Source organism: Panthera tigris, chromosome B4 (genome assembly GCF_018350195.1).
Source record: "Panthera tigris isolate Pti1 chromosome B4, P.tigris_Pti1_mat1.1, whole genome shotgun sequence".
Lineage (NCBI taxonomy): Eukaryota > Metazoa > Chordata > Mammalia > Carnivora > Felidae > Panthera > Panthera tigris.
The window spans coordinates 66,503,041-66,519,747 of record NC_056666.1 but is presented as its reverse complement, the minus strand read 5'-3'; the positions used below and the strand labels follow the sequence as shown (position 1 = coordinate 66,519,747).

The window sequence follows — 16,707 nt, the reverse complement described above, 5'->3', positions numbered from 1 at the left end:
GGAGGCTAAACCGACTGAGTCACCCAGGCACCCCAGAAAGGTACAGATCTTGAATATAGCTGTAACCTGAACAACACAAGACATTTCCAAGGCATACAAAAGTGCATAATCAAGCAAAATCATCCTTCAGAAATTAAGGAAAAATAAAGACTTTCCCAGACAAACAAAAGCTGAGGGAATCCATCACTACTAGACCTGCCTGAAATGCTGAAGGGAGTTCTTGAAACTGAAATGAAGCTAGCTAGTAACATGAAAACATATGAACATATACAACACTAGTAAAGGTAAATATATAGTCAAATTCAGAATATTCTAATACTGTAATAAGATGGTATGTTAACCACTTAAATATTAGTATGAAAGTTAGAGGACAGAGTACTAAAAATCACTACAACTCGTGTAACTTTTAAGTGATACACAATATAAAAAGAGATAAATTGTGATATTAAGAACATAAAAGAAAGGGTCGAGTTTTTTAAAAAAAATATAATGATCATTCATTTTTGAGAGACAGAGAGAGACAGAGCATGAGCAGGGGAGGGGGCAGAGAGAAAGGGTGGCACAGAATCCGAAGCAGTTTCCAGGCTCTGAGCTGTCAGCACAGAGCCTGACACAGGGCTTGAACCCATGAACTGTGAGATCATGACCTGAGCCTAAGTTGGATCCTCAACTGATTGAGTCACTTAGGCACCCCAGAGTAGAGCTTTTATATGCAATTGAAGTTAGGTTGTTACCACAAAGTGAAAACCTATAGTAGATTCATAGATAAAAACAAGGGAATCAGCATACTACCACATAAAATCACCAATTCACTCAAAGAAATAAAAGGCATCCAAATTGGCCAGGAGGAGGTCAAACTTTCACTCTTTGTAGATGACATGATACTATTTGGAAAACCCTAAAGATTCCACCAAAAAAATCTGCTAGAACTGATTCATGAATTCAGCAAAGTTGCAGGATATAAAACCAACACACAGAAATTGGTCGCATTCCTATACACCAACAATGAAACAACAGAAAGAGAAATCAAGGAATCTATCCCATTTACAATTGCACCAAAAACCATAAAATACCTAGGAATAAATCTAACCAAAAAGGTGAAAAATCTATACACTGAAAACTATGGACAGCCTATGAAAGAAATTGAAGAAGACACAAAAAAATGGAAAAAGATTCCATGCTCCTGGATAGGAAGAACAAATATTGTTAAAATGTCGATACTACCCAAAGCAATCTACATATTCAATGCAATCCCTATCAAAATAACACCACCATTCTTCACAGAACTAGAACAAATAATCCTAAAATTGTATGGAACCAGAAAAGACCCCAAAGAGCCAGAGCAATCTTGAAAAAGAAAACCAAAGCAGAAGGCATCACAATCCTGGACTTCAAACTATACTACAAAGCTGTAATCATCAAGACAGTATGGTACTGGCACAAGAACAGACACTCAGATCAATGGAACAGAATAGAGAACCCAGAAAGGGACCCACAAATGTATGGCGAACTAAACGTTGACAAAGCAGGAAAGAATATCCAATGGAATAAAGACAGTCTCTTCAGCAAGTGGTGCTGAGAAAACTGGACAGCGACAGGCAGAAGAATGAACCTGGACCACTTTCTTACACCATACACAAAAATAAACTCAAAATGGATGAAAGACCTCAATGTAAGACAGGAAGCCATCAAAATCCTTGAGGAGAAAGCAGGCAAAACCTCTTTGATCTTGGCCACAGCAACTTCTTACTCAATGCGTCTCTGGAGGCAAGAGAAACAAAAGCAAATATGAACTACTGGGATCTCATCAAAATAAAAAACTTCTGCACAGCAAAGGAAACAATCAGCAAAATTAAAAGGCAACCGACAGAATGGGAGAAAATATTTGCAAATGACATATCAGATACAGGGTTAGTATCCAAAATCTATAAAGAACTTATCCAACTCAACACCCCAAAAAATATAGAATCCAGTGAAGAAAGGGGCAAAAGACATGAATAGACACTTCTCCAAAGAAGACATCCAGATGGCCAACCGACATATGAAAAAAATGCTCAACATCACTCATCATCAGGGAAATACAAATCAAAACCACAATGAGATACCACCTTAAACCTGTCAGAATGGCTAACATTAACAACTCAGGCAACAACAGAAGTTGGCGAGGATGTGGAGAAAGATGATCTCTTTTGTATTGTTGGTAGGAATGCAAGCTGGTGCAGTCACTCTGGAAAACAGTATGGAGGTTCCTCAAAAAACTAAAAATAGAACTACCCTACAACCCAGAAAATGCACTACTAGGCATTTATCCAAGGGATACAGGTGTGTTTCGAAGGGATACATGCACCCCAGTGTTTATAGCAGCACTATCAACAATAGCCAAAGTATGGAAAGAGCCCAAATGTCCATCGATGGATTAATGGATAAAGAAGATGTGGTATATACGGAGTATTACTTGGCAATCAAAAAGAATGAAATCTTGCCATTTGCAACTATGTGAATGGAACTGGAGGGTATTATGCTAAGTGAAATCAGTCAGTCAGAGAAAGACAAATATCATATGACTTCACTCATATGCGGACTTTAAGAGACAAAACAGATGAACATAAGGGAAGGGAAACAAAACTAATATAAAAACAGGGAGGGGGACAAAACATAAGAGACTCATAAATATGGAGAACAAACAGAGTGTTACTGGAAGGGGTTTTGGGAGGGGGGATGGGCTAAATGGGTAAGGGGCACTAAGGAATCTACTCCCGAAATCATTGTTGCACTATATGCTAACTAATTTGGATGTAAATTAAAAAAAATAAAATTAAAAAAAATAAAAAAAGAAAAAGAAAAAAGAAAAGAAAAAAAGAAAAAAGAAAAAAGAAAATCAGCAATTCACAAAGGAGGGCTGTGAAGAGGAAGAAAGAAGTCAGAGAACTACAAAAAAAGCCAGAAAACAATAAGCCAGTATTAGTAAGTCCTTGCCTATTAACACTTACTCTAAATGTAAATGGATTGAATTCTCCAATCAAAAGGCATAGACAGGACGGATGGATAAAAACAAAAAACAAAAAACAAAAAAACAACAAAAAAAAACAAAACAAGACCCAACTATATGTTGCTTACAAGAGACTCACTTCAGCTTTAAGGACACAAATAGATTGAAAGTGAAGGGATGAAAAAAGATATTCCATGTAAATGGAAACCAAAAGACACCAGGAGTAGCCATGCTTATATCAGACAAAACACACTTCTGGTGAAAAATGGTAACAAGAGACAAACAAGGTCATTATATAATGATAATGTGTCCAATGTGTCAAGAAGGTACAATAATTGTAATATATATGCACCCAACAGTGGAGTTGGGTGCATATATAAGCAAATACTAACAAATATTAAATATGGGTGCATATTAAGCAAATACTAACAAATATGAAGGAAGTTACACAATACATGAATAGTTGGGGACTTCAGTATCCTACTTTCAACAACAGATAGATCATTCAGACAGAAAATTAACAAGAAACATTGGACTCAAACCATACTTTACACCAAATGGACCTAACAGACATATACAGATATTCTATCCAAAAGCAGTAAACTACATATTCTTCTCAAGCACGCATGGAACATTGTCTGACATATAACACAAAACTAGTCTTAGCAAATTTAAGAAGATTGAAATCATACCAAGTATTTTTTTTTCATTATAATAGTGTGAAACTAGTATCAATAATAGGAGGAAAGCTGGAAAATTTACAAATATGTGAAAATTAAATAACACGCTCCTGAGCAACCAATATGGGTCAAAAAAGAAATCAAAAGAGAAATTTAAAAATCTTGAAACAAATGAAAATGGAAACTAAACATATGGGATGCTACAATAGCAGTTCTAAGGCGATCATTTATATCAATAAATGCCTGTATTAAAAATGAAAAAAGATGTTTCTAATAAACTTAACTTCGTGCCTCAAAGAACTAGAAAAAGAAGAAAAAATAAAGCCCACAGTTAACAGAAGGAAGGACATAACTAATATCAGAGCAAAAATAAATGAAATAGAGACCAAAAGAACAATAAAAAAAGATCAACAAACCTAAGAGCTAATAATTTGAAAAGATAAACAATATTGATAAACCTTCAGCTAGACTAAGGGAAAAAGAAAGAAGACTCATGAATAAAATTAGAAATGAAAGGGGAGATATTACAACTGATACATCTAAAATATATACGTTCTTAAAAAACTATTGTGAACAATGTTATACTAATAAATTGGATAACCTAGAAGAAATGGATGACTGCCTAGAAATAACCAATTTACCAAGACTGAATTATGAAGAAAGAAAATATGAAAAGACCAATAACAAGAAAGGAGATTAAATTAGTAATGAAAAACCTTCCAGGAAAGAAAAGCCAAAACCAGTTGGTTTCACTGGTTAATTTCTAACAAACATTTAAAGAAGAATTAACGTCAGTCTTCTTAAATTCTTCCAAAAAATCAAAGAGGAGAGAGCACTCCCAAACTTATTTTATGAGGCCAGCACTACCCTGATAACAAAGCAAGATAAGGACTCTACAAAATAAGAAAACTATAGACCAATATCCGAGATAAATATAGATGTAAAAATTCTCAACAAAACTAACAAACCAAATTTAACAGCTCATTAAAAGAATCATTCTATGATTAAGGAAGATTTATTCCTGGGATGTGTTCAACATATGCAAATCAATAAATGTGATGCACCACATGAATAGAATAAAAATCGTATGATTATCTCAATAGATGAAGAAAAAGCATTTGAAAAAATACAACATGCTCTCATGACAAAATCTCCCAATAAGGTGGGTATGTAAGGAACATACCTCAACATTATAAAAGGCCATATATGACAAACGCACAGCTAACATAATACTCAACAGTGAAAAGTTGAAAGTGAAAGCTTTTTATCTAAGATCTCAAGAACAAGACAAGAGTGCCTAATCTGACCACTGTTATTCAACATAGTACTAGAATTTCTAGCCAGAGCAATTAGGCAATATAAAGAAATAAAAGACATCCAAATCAAAAGGGAAGAAGTAAATTGTCTTTGTTAGTAGATGGTATGATCTTACATATATATAGAAAAGCCTGAAGGCTCCACCAAAACATTCAGGACAAATCAATGAATTAAATGAAGTTGTAGGATACAAAACCAACATACAGAAATTAACTGCATTTCTATACACTAACAACAAAGTATCTGAAAAAGAAGTAAAATAATCTTATTTACAATACCATTGAAAACCATAAAGTACTTAGATATAAATTTGACCAAGGGGGTGAGAGATCTGTATATTGAAACTATATGACTTTGATGAAAGAAACTAAAGAAGACACAAATGGAAAGACATCCCAAGTTCATGGATTGGAAGAATTAATATTACTAAAATGTCCAAACTACCCAAAGCTGTCTATAGATTCAATGCAATTCTGGTCAAAATCTCAATGGCATTTTTTACAGAAATAGAAAAAAAACAATCCTAAAAATTGTGTGGAGCCACAAACTGACCTGAATAGAGAAAGCAATCCTGAGAAAGAACAAAGCTGGAAGCATTAACTTCTGATTTCAGCTATACTGCAAACCTATAGTCACCAAAACAGTATGATGCTAGCATAAAAATAGACATAGACCAGTGGAATAGAATCAAAAGACCAGAAATAAACCCCTGCATATGATCAGAGGTTTATTATTAAATTATTATTTAATTATTATTATTAAATAAACCCCTGCATATTTGACAAGGGAGCCATGACTATACAATGAGGAAAGGATAGTCTCTTTAATAAAGGTTTAAAAAAAAAAAAACTAGATGACCACAGGTAGAAAAATGAAATTGGAACTGTATTTACATCACTCACAAAAAATGAACTTGAGATGGATTGAAAACTTGAATGTGAGACCTGAAACCATAAAAGTCCTAGAAGAAAGTAGGGGAAAAGCTCCTTGGCATTGGTCTTGGCAATGATTTTTTGGATATAACACCAAAAGCACAAACAGCAAAAGCAAAAATCAATAAGTGGACTACATCAACATATAGAAGGGGAGAAAATATTTGCAAATCTTATATCTAGTAAGGGTTTAATATCCAAAAAATATAAAGAACACATACAGCTCATTAGCAAAAACTCAAACAGTCTGATTTAAAAATGGGCAGAGAATTGAATAGACACTTTTTTCAAAGACAAATGGCCAACGGGTACATGAAAAGATGGTAACATCACTAAATGCAAACCATATCGACAATGAGATATCACCTAACGCTTGTGAGAATGACTGGTATCAACAAGACAAAAGATAACAAGTGTTGGCAAGGATGTAGAGAAAAGGGGATCCTTGTGCACTGTTAGTGGGAATGTAAATTGGTTTAGCCATTATGGAAAACAGTATGGAAGCTCCACAAAAAATTAAAAAGAACTGTCATATGATCCAGCAATACCACTTCTGGGTATATATAACTAAAGGAAATGAAAACAGGATCTTGAAGAGATATCTGTATTCCCATGTTCATTGCAGCATTATTTGCAATAGCCAAAATATGAAAACAACCTCAGTGTCCATCAACAGTTGAATGGCAAGAGAAGATATAGTACACACACACACACACACACACACACACACACACACACACACAGGAAACTTCTTCAGCCAAGAGAAAGAAGGAAATCCTGGTATCTATGACAACATGAATGGATCTTGAGGGCATTATGCTAAGTGAAATATCTGACAAAGAAAGATGAATACTATATGATAACACCTACATGTAGAATCTAAAAAAGCCAAACTTATAGAAACAGAGAATAGAATGGTGGTTACCAGGAGCCAGAGAGTAGAGGAAATGGGAAGATGTTGGTCAGGAGCACAAAATTCTAGTTAGAAGATGATTAAGTTCAGGGAATCTAATGCACAGTGTCATGATGACCATTAACAATAACATACACTTGGAAGTTGTTGAGAGAGTAAATCTAAAATGTTCTCACCATAATAAAGTAATGATAAATATGTGAAGTGATAAAGTCATCAGGTAACATTTCAGTGATCATTTTGCTATATATAAGTACATCAAATCAACATTTTTATATCTTAAACTTACGCAAAGTTGTATGTCAATTTTATTTCAGTAAAACTGAAAAAAAAAAAAACCAAAATAATGCCACTGGACTGTACACATAAAAATGGTTAAAATGGCAAATTTTATGCCACGTGTATTTTACCAAATCTTTAAAAAGTGGGAAAATAAAGAAAATACATAAATCCCAGTGTTTGCCCTCAGAGAGACCTATGTTATTTTGCAATGAACCTAAATCACTGAGAAACCTGTTTTTAGTTATGAAATTTACTGTTGGCTAAGCAAAAGGTCAACTGCAACTTAGTTAAGAAGAAATGAGACTGAAACTCTGTTTTTTAAGGCTAAATGTGTTTTAAAATAATTACTGTTAAAAGTCATTTTATCTTCATTATATAGCTTCTAGAAATATGAAAATTTGTATTTATATTTAAAATTTTATAAGACAAATATCTCATATGCAAAATAATATGCAAAAAAGCATAGAATGTACATAAATGTATATGTAAACCAAGAGAGACTAAATGTAGTATTTATTTCTTATATCCTAAACACTGCTGATTTTTTTCAAGAACATTTGAAAATAATCTCATAAGTGTTTATGATTTCAAAAAAAGCTGTGACAACCTACTTCAAAATATTTGCCAATAAACATTTCTTCTTCAAATATTCGTATTAATGAGAATTATTATCTAATGGTTTATTGCATTAATTTAGGGAAGCAGAATATTGATTAAGTACTACTTTGGCAGAAACAAAAACTGTAAAGTGAATACAGGATCGAGTTTTATGTACCTACAGAATAAATTTCATCAGTCACTAACAGACTTTATTAAAATCTCCCTGTTTTCACTTTTTATGACTGAAAGACTTCTTGATAGAGGGTGGATCTCATTGTTATTTTCATGGGGGAAAAGGAGTGGATTTTGTTAAGGTGCATATCTAATAATATCATTTGTATTCAAAAGAAAAAAGTGAACTGAGGAAAATACATGTTCTAATTAAGCAAATTGGGACACTTACATTTTATTTTATTTTAATTATTTTTAACGTTTATTTATTTTTGAGACAGAGAGAGACAGAGCATGAACGGGGGAGGGTCAGAGAGAGTGGGAGACACAGAATCTGAAACAGGCTCCAGGCTCTGAGCGGTCAGCACAGAGCCCGACGCGGGGCTCGAACTCACGGAGTGCAAGATCATGACCTGAGCCAAAGTCGGACACTTAACCGACTGAGCCACCCAGGCGCCCCGACACTTACATTTTAAATCACATCTTCAGAGAGTGTTGCTGTGGCTCACTTTGCAAGCTGGGAAACCTGAATTCCTAAGAAATTGTGAAATCTCCTCAATATCAGCCCAGATACTGTCTTCTAATACTTAAACAATGTTAATAATGAGAACCAGATAAAAGAAAATCTGGGCCTTAGTTCAATAGAAATAAATATTGTGCTAGATAAATTAGTTTCAAAACAGCTTCCTCTCATCCTATTTCATTAATGATTGGATACAATAACTACTAGAACATTTGATACGTTTTAGCAAAGAAAAATGTTACCTCTAATGTAGATTTAGTACTCTAAATCTATGGGATGATATATGGTGAAATGTTTTGTTTTGCTCAGATGTAACTTTAAAAAATATTTTGGCAATTTTAGGCTATTGGAGACTGAAATTCCTGAATAATGTGACTGTATTGTAATCTTCAAACTGATGACTGAAACTCATTGTTCCCTACTGTTAGCCATCTTGACCCTTAGGAAAAGTTTTCCACTTGAATACAGATCCCGAATTTCTTTTGTCAATTCTTGGTGCAGTTTCTCTGTCTTCCCAACTACCCAAGGGTAGATTTGTGATCTGCTTTTGCATTCACTAATCCACTAATTTATGACCCATTAGTCATGTTGTAGTTCTTCAGCCATTAAACCTCAAAAGTCCAATCTTTTACTTGTTTAGTTCACCTGCTAACAAAACATTATTATATGCTAACATTCACCTAAATGGGGAATTGAAACATTTTGGTGGGGTTTGGGGGCACAGAGAGTGAGGAGAGGGAAGGAGAGAGTGGGGAAGGAACAAAGAGGGAAGGAATGGAAAGAAGGGAGGGAAGGAAGAAAGACGTAAGAAATAGGTGTTTATTAACAAAAGGTAGCAAAATCTTGGGTCTTTCATATTACTTTTTCTTCTTTTTAATCATCCAGAGGACCATTTGTATACTTCACATATTTCTCCTCAGCAACAGTCTCCAGTTGGTCACCAACTCACTATGTAATTCTGTTCCCAGAGCTCTTGCTCTCACTACCCTTCCTTGGTAGAAATATCTTGGGACAGAAATTTTAACCATGATGTTGTTACTACTCAATCCTTATGCCTTAATACTTAACATTCAACAGATCTGAAATAGATTCAGACTTCCCATAATTGTGTATGAAAAGAAAACTTGTGCAAATTTTTGTCTATCTTTGACTTTGGGGGTTGAGAAGTAAAAGGTTAGGAAAGTGAGAGGACTGTATTATAAGGGTTGAATTAAATTTGACTAAACATTTTGTAAAAGAAACAGACAACAGAAAAAACAAAAGGAGGAAAAAGAGGCATAGAATGGCCAGGATATTATACTTCATATCTTGGGAACATTAATGTATATTATTTTTTGTCAGTACTCTTTTTTTTTAAATTTTAAGTGTTTATTAAAGCCCTGCTATAAGATACTATGTAGGATAGACAGTAAGACATAATCACTCTCAATGTAGAGCTTATGTTAAATTTGGTTATAAACAAAAACATGCAATCAACTTCAATAAAAGTAGGAAAAAGTGCCTCAAGAAAAGCAAGAAATGCTGTAGATGTTCAAAAGGAGGAAAACCATGATATAACAGTGTGTCATTTGACCCAGGTTTTGAAAGTTAATTAGGATTTTAACAGTTGTCATGAATTAGATGTTTCTCCCATGACTAAATAGATCAGAAATGCCTCAGATTCAAGTACACATACAATTATTGTTTTTCTTTTTGGACACTTCTAAGCAAGGTTGCCCTATACACCTTTCCTCTAATACACCACTCTGAGAAAAGCAAACATTTATTAGACTCACCTCCACTAATATTATGTCATTGATATATCCCGGAAATAACAGTACCCATCCCCTAGGTCCTTAAGCAGTGCTAAAGTGTTCTTCATGCTGAAGTTCTTTGAATTACTTTTTTTTTTTTTAATAAAAGTTTAAACAGTTGTTTGTTTATTTTTGAGAGAGAGAGTAAGCAGAGGAGGGGCAGAGGATCCAAAGCGGGCTCTGTGCTGACAGCAGTGAGCCTGATGCAGGGCTTGAACTTACAAACTATGAGATCATGACCTGAGCTGAAGTCAGATGCTCCACTGACTGAGCCACCCAGGCACCCCTCTTTGAGTTTTTAAAAATTTTTGGTACTTTGTGGGTCTGTCTGGCATTTGTCTAATTTCCACCTAAGGAACTTGTCTCCTCTTTATAAGTAAATGGTACATTTTCCTTATATATGTAATATAAGCTTATATGTTAAATTTTAGTCTGTTAATGCTCCTTGAGAAATATAAAAGATGACATAACTTCTATTATAATCATTACTTCTCATTCTCTTTTGTCAGCAGATATTCTGAAATTATAAAAAAAAAAAAACATTTTATTTATCAGTTCAGTAATTGTTTACTACTTCATTCCAGGAGAGTATATTCAAGTACCATGTAGCTTAATCTTCTAGACTAAATGTAAATACTGCTTAATAAAGTAGTTATGAACCACATTTTTAAGTTAAATGAAAGAGAAAAATCCTAAATTTGATTGTATGTAAGAATGATAGCATGATTAAAAAGATTGTAAAGAAAATTAAATATAGATAGTTACCTCTGACTATCTTTTAATGTATAAACAGCACTTACTGATTATGCTCTGCATAAGTCATGCTAAATAGAATATTTTGAATAATTAAATTGGAGTTCAAAGAGATTAGAGACTTTAATACTTTGAGTTACATAGCATTTCAGAGCCCGAAGTTAGAGTTCATCAAATCTCTGGATATAAATCCCTCTGCATTCACTGCCTCTTATTTTCAGATTAACAAAATAATCACATTAAAAACATCTACCTGTGATTGAAAAGAAAAAATAAACCACTGTTTGACCTTAAATGTTTTCTCAGACAATCATAGTAATTAAATCTTCTTGAGCGCTGTCCCAGATTTATGGGGAATAACAAACTATGATTCTTTTATAGTTTGCATTCACTTTCAAAAATTTCTGTCTTTTTCAATTGTTTTTCTTAGTTAGATGAGCTTATGACATGAAACTTCTTCTTTTAACAGTGCCAGCATTTAATCCATGCTTTCTGGGATGGCATTTCCACTCATGCCTTTAATGATTTAGCCTATGCATTTTTACTTTTTTTTTTTTTTAACTGAAGTATAGTTGACTAGCCTATGTTATTTTTTACCATAAAGTGAGTTAATATTGATTTTTAGTTGAGAATCTTATGACCTCTTGAAATAATTGATGGATCCTGAGGCATCTTTAGCAAGGGTTAAGTATCTCTGGACTTACTACTTTGTTTTTTGTTTTGTTTTGCTTTTTGTTAATTTAAAATACACTAATTATTATGCATTAGTCACTATTCTACACATATTATATGTTCTTAATTTTTCTGTATGAAAACACATAAAGTTGGCATTAGTATTCCTATTTTATAGGTGAGAAAACTTAGGTTGAAGTCAAGCAGCTGACTACAGCTAACATTTGAACTTACGTGTGTCTGACTCTAAAGTCATTTTCACTTGGGTATTGCTAGCAGCAGGGCATATTTCTCTAAAAAATTACTACTCTCTTGCCTGACCTTGCAAGTATCACCATCTAGGGTTGTTTGGTATGCTAAATCTGTATTAATATCAAGCTATTGTTCAGAAGCAGAGGTCCATACAATGCTAGGGGAACATGGCAACCCCAGGCAATTTTAGCATAGTACTGCCTGTCATTCATTTATGTTAATGTGAAGGAAACTATATTCTTGTGTAACATTGAAATTCCTTTAAACTATGTTCAGATCACTTTCAGATTAGAATATGTTCTCTATTCTTTCGTATTCTTCTAAAACCCACTTATCTATAAAGTTTTAAAAAATCTCTAAAAATATTCCCTTAATTTAAAATCAGTCTTCCTGAAGAGATATAAAACAAGCAAATCTTAATTTTAACAATGGATTATGGCGTTAAAAATCATTATTTAACCTTTATGTTGTCAAAAAAAGAGACTGTATTCTGCAACAGTGCAAGATTTTTGGTTTAAGTAGTTCAACAGAATGAACAAAACACTTAAATAACACCAAAAGCACCCACATTGACAAACTGCATTGCAGGCCAAGATGTGTATGTGTCAAATGAGTTTTGTAGATACTTAAAAATCTGAACATCCTAGGGCACCTGGGTGGTTCAGTTGGTTAAGCATCCAACTTCAGCTCAAGTCATGATCTCCTGGTTCGTGGGTTGAAGCCCCACATTGGGCTCTGTGCTGACAGCTCGGAGCCTGGAGCCAGCTTCAGATTCTGTGTCTCCCTCTCTCTATGCCTCTCCCCTGTTCAGTCTCTGTCTTTGTCTCTCAAAAATAAATAAACATTAAAAAATCGTTTTTTAAAAAAAATCTGCACATTCCTTTGAATTGTTTCTATATAAATACGTCCCAAATCCAGGATTTCCTATTTGGAGGGATAGAAGAACTATGTTATAGTAGACCATCATTTAAGCCACACATATAAAACCAGAGAATGACTATTAGAGAACCAGGAGCATGTGAGATCAGGAGGGAGGTTAGAAGACCTAGTTTGCCTCCTCTCTCCATGGCGGACAGAGTACCCTCATAGTCAATAAAGTATTTTCAGTGAGATCCTTGCTTTCCTTTGCTTTGCTTTTTTTTTTTTTTTCTTTTTCCTTTCTTTTGCCTCAGCTGTCAGATTTAAAAATGAGGATGTGGCTTGGAAAAGGACCTAAGTAAGAATATAGGGGAATGCAAGTTAAATATCTCAATTACCATTTTCCTCTGGGTTTCTAGCTTTCAGACTTTTTGATTCTTAATGAATCTCTAAGTGCAAAAAAAAATAGGGAGAGCCTCTGAAGGACAAAGAATGTGCTTATTTAAGTAAGATGCAGGCTACCCGGACCATTGCCTGAGTGGAATGTTGGTCTGAAAGGGTTGCTGGAATAAAGGAAGAATGTGATATGCTTAATTCAGGGCTACTCATGGAGCCCCATACCCAGTTGGTTACACATACACTGGTCTTGCTGCCCCCAAATTAGACAAATCTGGGCTTAGGGAGTAAGAGTTATTACTAGAACAGACTTTGCCCATGTTGAGTTACTATTGAACAAATCTTTATAGAATATAAGCTAGAAAGGGCATCTGCATATCTGTATGTCACTGGTGGTACCTACTGAATCTAAAGAATAGTATATTATAACAGTGCAATGAACACCTGATGAATGATTGAATAAATGAGTGGATGAACATCTCCATAGATTTGGTTTCTACTGCCAAATCAGTCTGGCTCCATATACTAATTAGGAAGCAAACTATTTATTTTGCTGCATGCACTAGATATGTCACGTAATCCTCTTTATGATATTTGCCACTTCACATGTCCCTTGTAAAAGAAATGATTTTTGCCATGAAGAAGGCTCAGTTATATGGCTGTAGCTAATTCACTTCTTTTCCTTTGCTTTATAACTATTAGACTAAAAGCAAGTAAACTTTGCATAAATATCTTTGGGCAATTGGCTGACAATTGAAAGTATACATTTTGGTACTTCCTGTGTAGTAGTTGGTACAGTTCAGTTTTTTAAAACTCTCTTAAAGAATCTATAAATGTAAACAATTTCCTGTAGCTTTCTTTTGCTTGGGAAAATATTTAGGATAATTTTTTTCATATTTAACTCTTCTATGGGTTAATTTATGAAAATAATAATGGAAATAATCTTCCTTTGCTTCTAAAAGTTTTCCTCAATTTATGAGCCAATTATTAGGTTGCACCATATGGAATTAGAATTTTTGTAGGTCAAAAAGTCAAATAATAGGGATTTCAAATGGTAATCTAATATAATGATAAATATTCTTAAAGTTGACTTTTACACTTGATCTTAGCCAAAAGGCCGAGAAGCGATTAAAGTTGACTTTTAAGAAGTTTGCATTCTCATCAGGTTAGCCATACTTTGATTATTCCACTACATTATTCTTATTACTTGGAAATAAATATAGTCCCTGCTCTTCAGGGGGCAGTGCACATCTCTCCTTTGGTGCCTAGGAATAACATTCTAAAAATATAATTTCGATAATAGTTCATATCTCCTTAGTTGAGTATTTCTTCTTTTTGCTACATATTTATTTAAAGAATATTAGGAATGACTTATGCATTGAGGACTCAAATTTAATTCTTGCTATTCATGAGAAAAATCAGATGACATGATTGGTCCCAGTGTGTACATTTATATGAATTATTAATAGCTAGACCTTATGGCTTTCAGATTGCTAACTTCTTATCACTATGGTTACACAGCAGTACTTAGCAGTACCTTATTCTTAAATTTAACACATATCATGTTTAAATCTAGTTAATATTGCTGTGAAATTTTTATAACCATTGTTGAAAATTAAATTCCAGATGACTATGAAACATTTCACATTTTGGGTGATCATTCCAGACTCCAAGCACAAGAGACAGAGCCAACATTTCTCAACACTTTCTCCTTCTTTCTACTTTTGTCTCTATTAAAGAAAAAAATAGAGATACCATGAGTATAAACCCTAAGAAATGTTAATACATTTTACCAAAGCAATCATAAACTGTCAGATTTTTAAATGTTAACACAGAAAAGTGGGAGTAGAATACAAATTATAAGTGTACCCTGAGACATTTGTAATATAAATATAAAAAGCCATAATCACTGCGAATTGATTTGATCTGAAATAATTTTAATTTTACTATTATAACTAATAGTTTTAAATATAGATGCATTTGAAGTCATCCCAGATTACAAAGAAAAACAATTATGATAATTGTTTAAATAATAATTATTATTTAAATTATAATGTGATACCTATGAATTTATTCCAATATCTTTTCCACAGCAAATAGTGGTGATTCTAAATGTTACTTAGAGAAGAGTAAATTGAAACTAGTTAGTGCTTCTTCTTTGATATCTGCTAATTATAAGCAATCTATTTTGTTGCTTGTAGTAGGTATGTTGCAGGATCCCCTCTCTGATGGGCCAGAGCAAGTAAGCTAATAACATTCTGACATGGTAACTGGTCTACCTGAAATATTTAGAAGATGATCTGAATAGGTCTATATGTCTAGAAAGGAAAGTTCAGTAGAGGGTACTTTAAGTGCTTATCAATTCTGTAAAACTCTAGTAGGACCAGAGGAACTTGAGCTAGCTTAAAACGTTAAACTTCAGGCCTATGAGCTGGAAAGGATCACATGCAAATTAATCACATAAACATTGGGTATAAGGTCCTCATCTGTTATGTTTCCGAAGACACTCAGTATCATCCCAACTTCTCTGGATATAGCTTTTCCAGAGAGTTTGGTGGTGGCTTCATAATATTTTTAAATGCTTATATTAATAAAACCTATCAAAATATCCTTAGTTGCCATGTACCTCATTGGACACATATAGAATGTGTTGTTTTTACCATTTTACATGATTTTTAAACAATAATTGAGAGAAAATGGGACTTTAATAAAGCAATATTTGTTGAGTCCTTATAAATATAAAATTTTATAAATTTTTTTATAATTTCATCTGTATTCCCTTTACATAAATTTTCAAACTAGCAGTTTTCATATTCTATTACATCATTTGATTAACAAATAGCTCAAATAATAAGTTATGTGGACATATTTGCTGTTCCTCATTTTGCATCATAATATGTTTATGATTTGGCATTTTGCTTAAATCTCACGTTGATTGAATTTTAAATACTTTGTGGCTAAACACCATGTTTGTTTTGTTTTGTTTTGACTTTTATTTCAAGAGTGCTTATTCAAAATGTTATTAGACTTATAAACCCAATAAAAACTTCAGCATTGCAAAAACATATTTACTTTGCCTTATAATGAAGAGCCATTTTGAAATAAATTTCCCTATCTATTCATCAAAGAGAACTGACATATTTCAAAAAGCGTAGCAAAATCATAAATAATGTAAATTAGCCTTTTAAAGAAGTTACAGAGTTTTTCTCGGAGCTCCAAGTTCTTCTTACAAAGAAAGCACATGGAAGGAAGCCTTACGTGCATTAATACCTTCGAGGCCCTTATAAGTTGCTCCAGTGAACTAAGTGGTGCTCCAGTTACTAAGAGAAGTACTTCTAGGTAAACCCAAGATGGTTTCTTGAGTGTTTAACAGAATACGATTTCTAAAATTTACATAATTATGTACTTGTTATTTATTAATTTTGTGAAAATAATAAAAATTTGCTATGTGGTATAAAATCACAAGTATCTTAGCTGGTTAAATAGGAATTCCTTTGCATCTGTTTTTTTTTTTTTTTTTTTTTTTTTAAGATGTTGCTTCTTCACATAGGTAGAGAACTTAAGCCTAAGTAGAGG

At 33.4% G+C, this 16,707-nt stretch overlaps 1 protein-coding gene and 1 pseudogene across 3 annotated transcripts in view; one reads left to right on the top strand and one right to left on the bottom strand.

The window, feature by feature from the left end:
* ABCD2 (ATP binding cassette subfamily D member 2) overlaps positions 1-16,707 on the top strand; it is a 70,451-nt gene that overhangs the window by 28,100 nt on the left and 25,644 nt on the right. The gene's annotated exons all lie outside the window — the stretch shown is intronic.
* Positions 14,181-14,260, bottom strand: LOC122240588 (annotated as a pseudogene).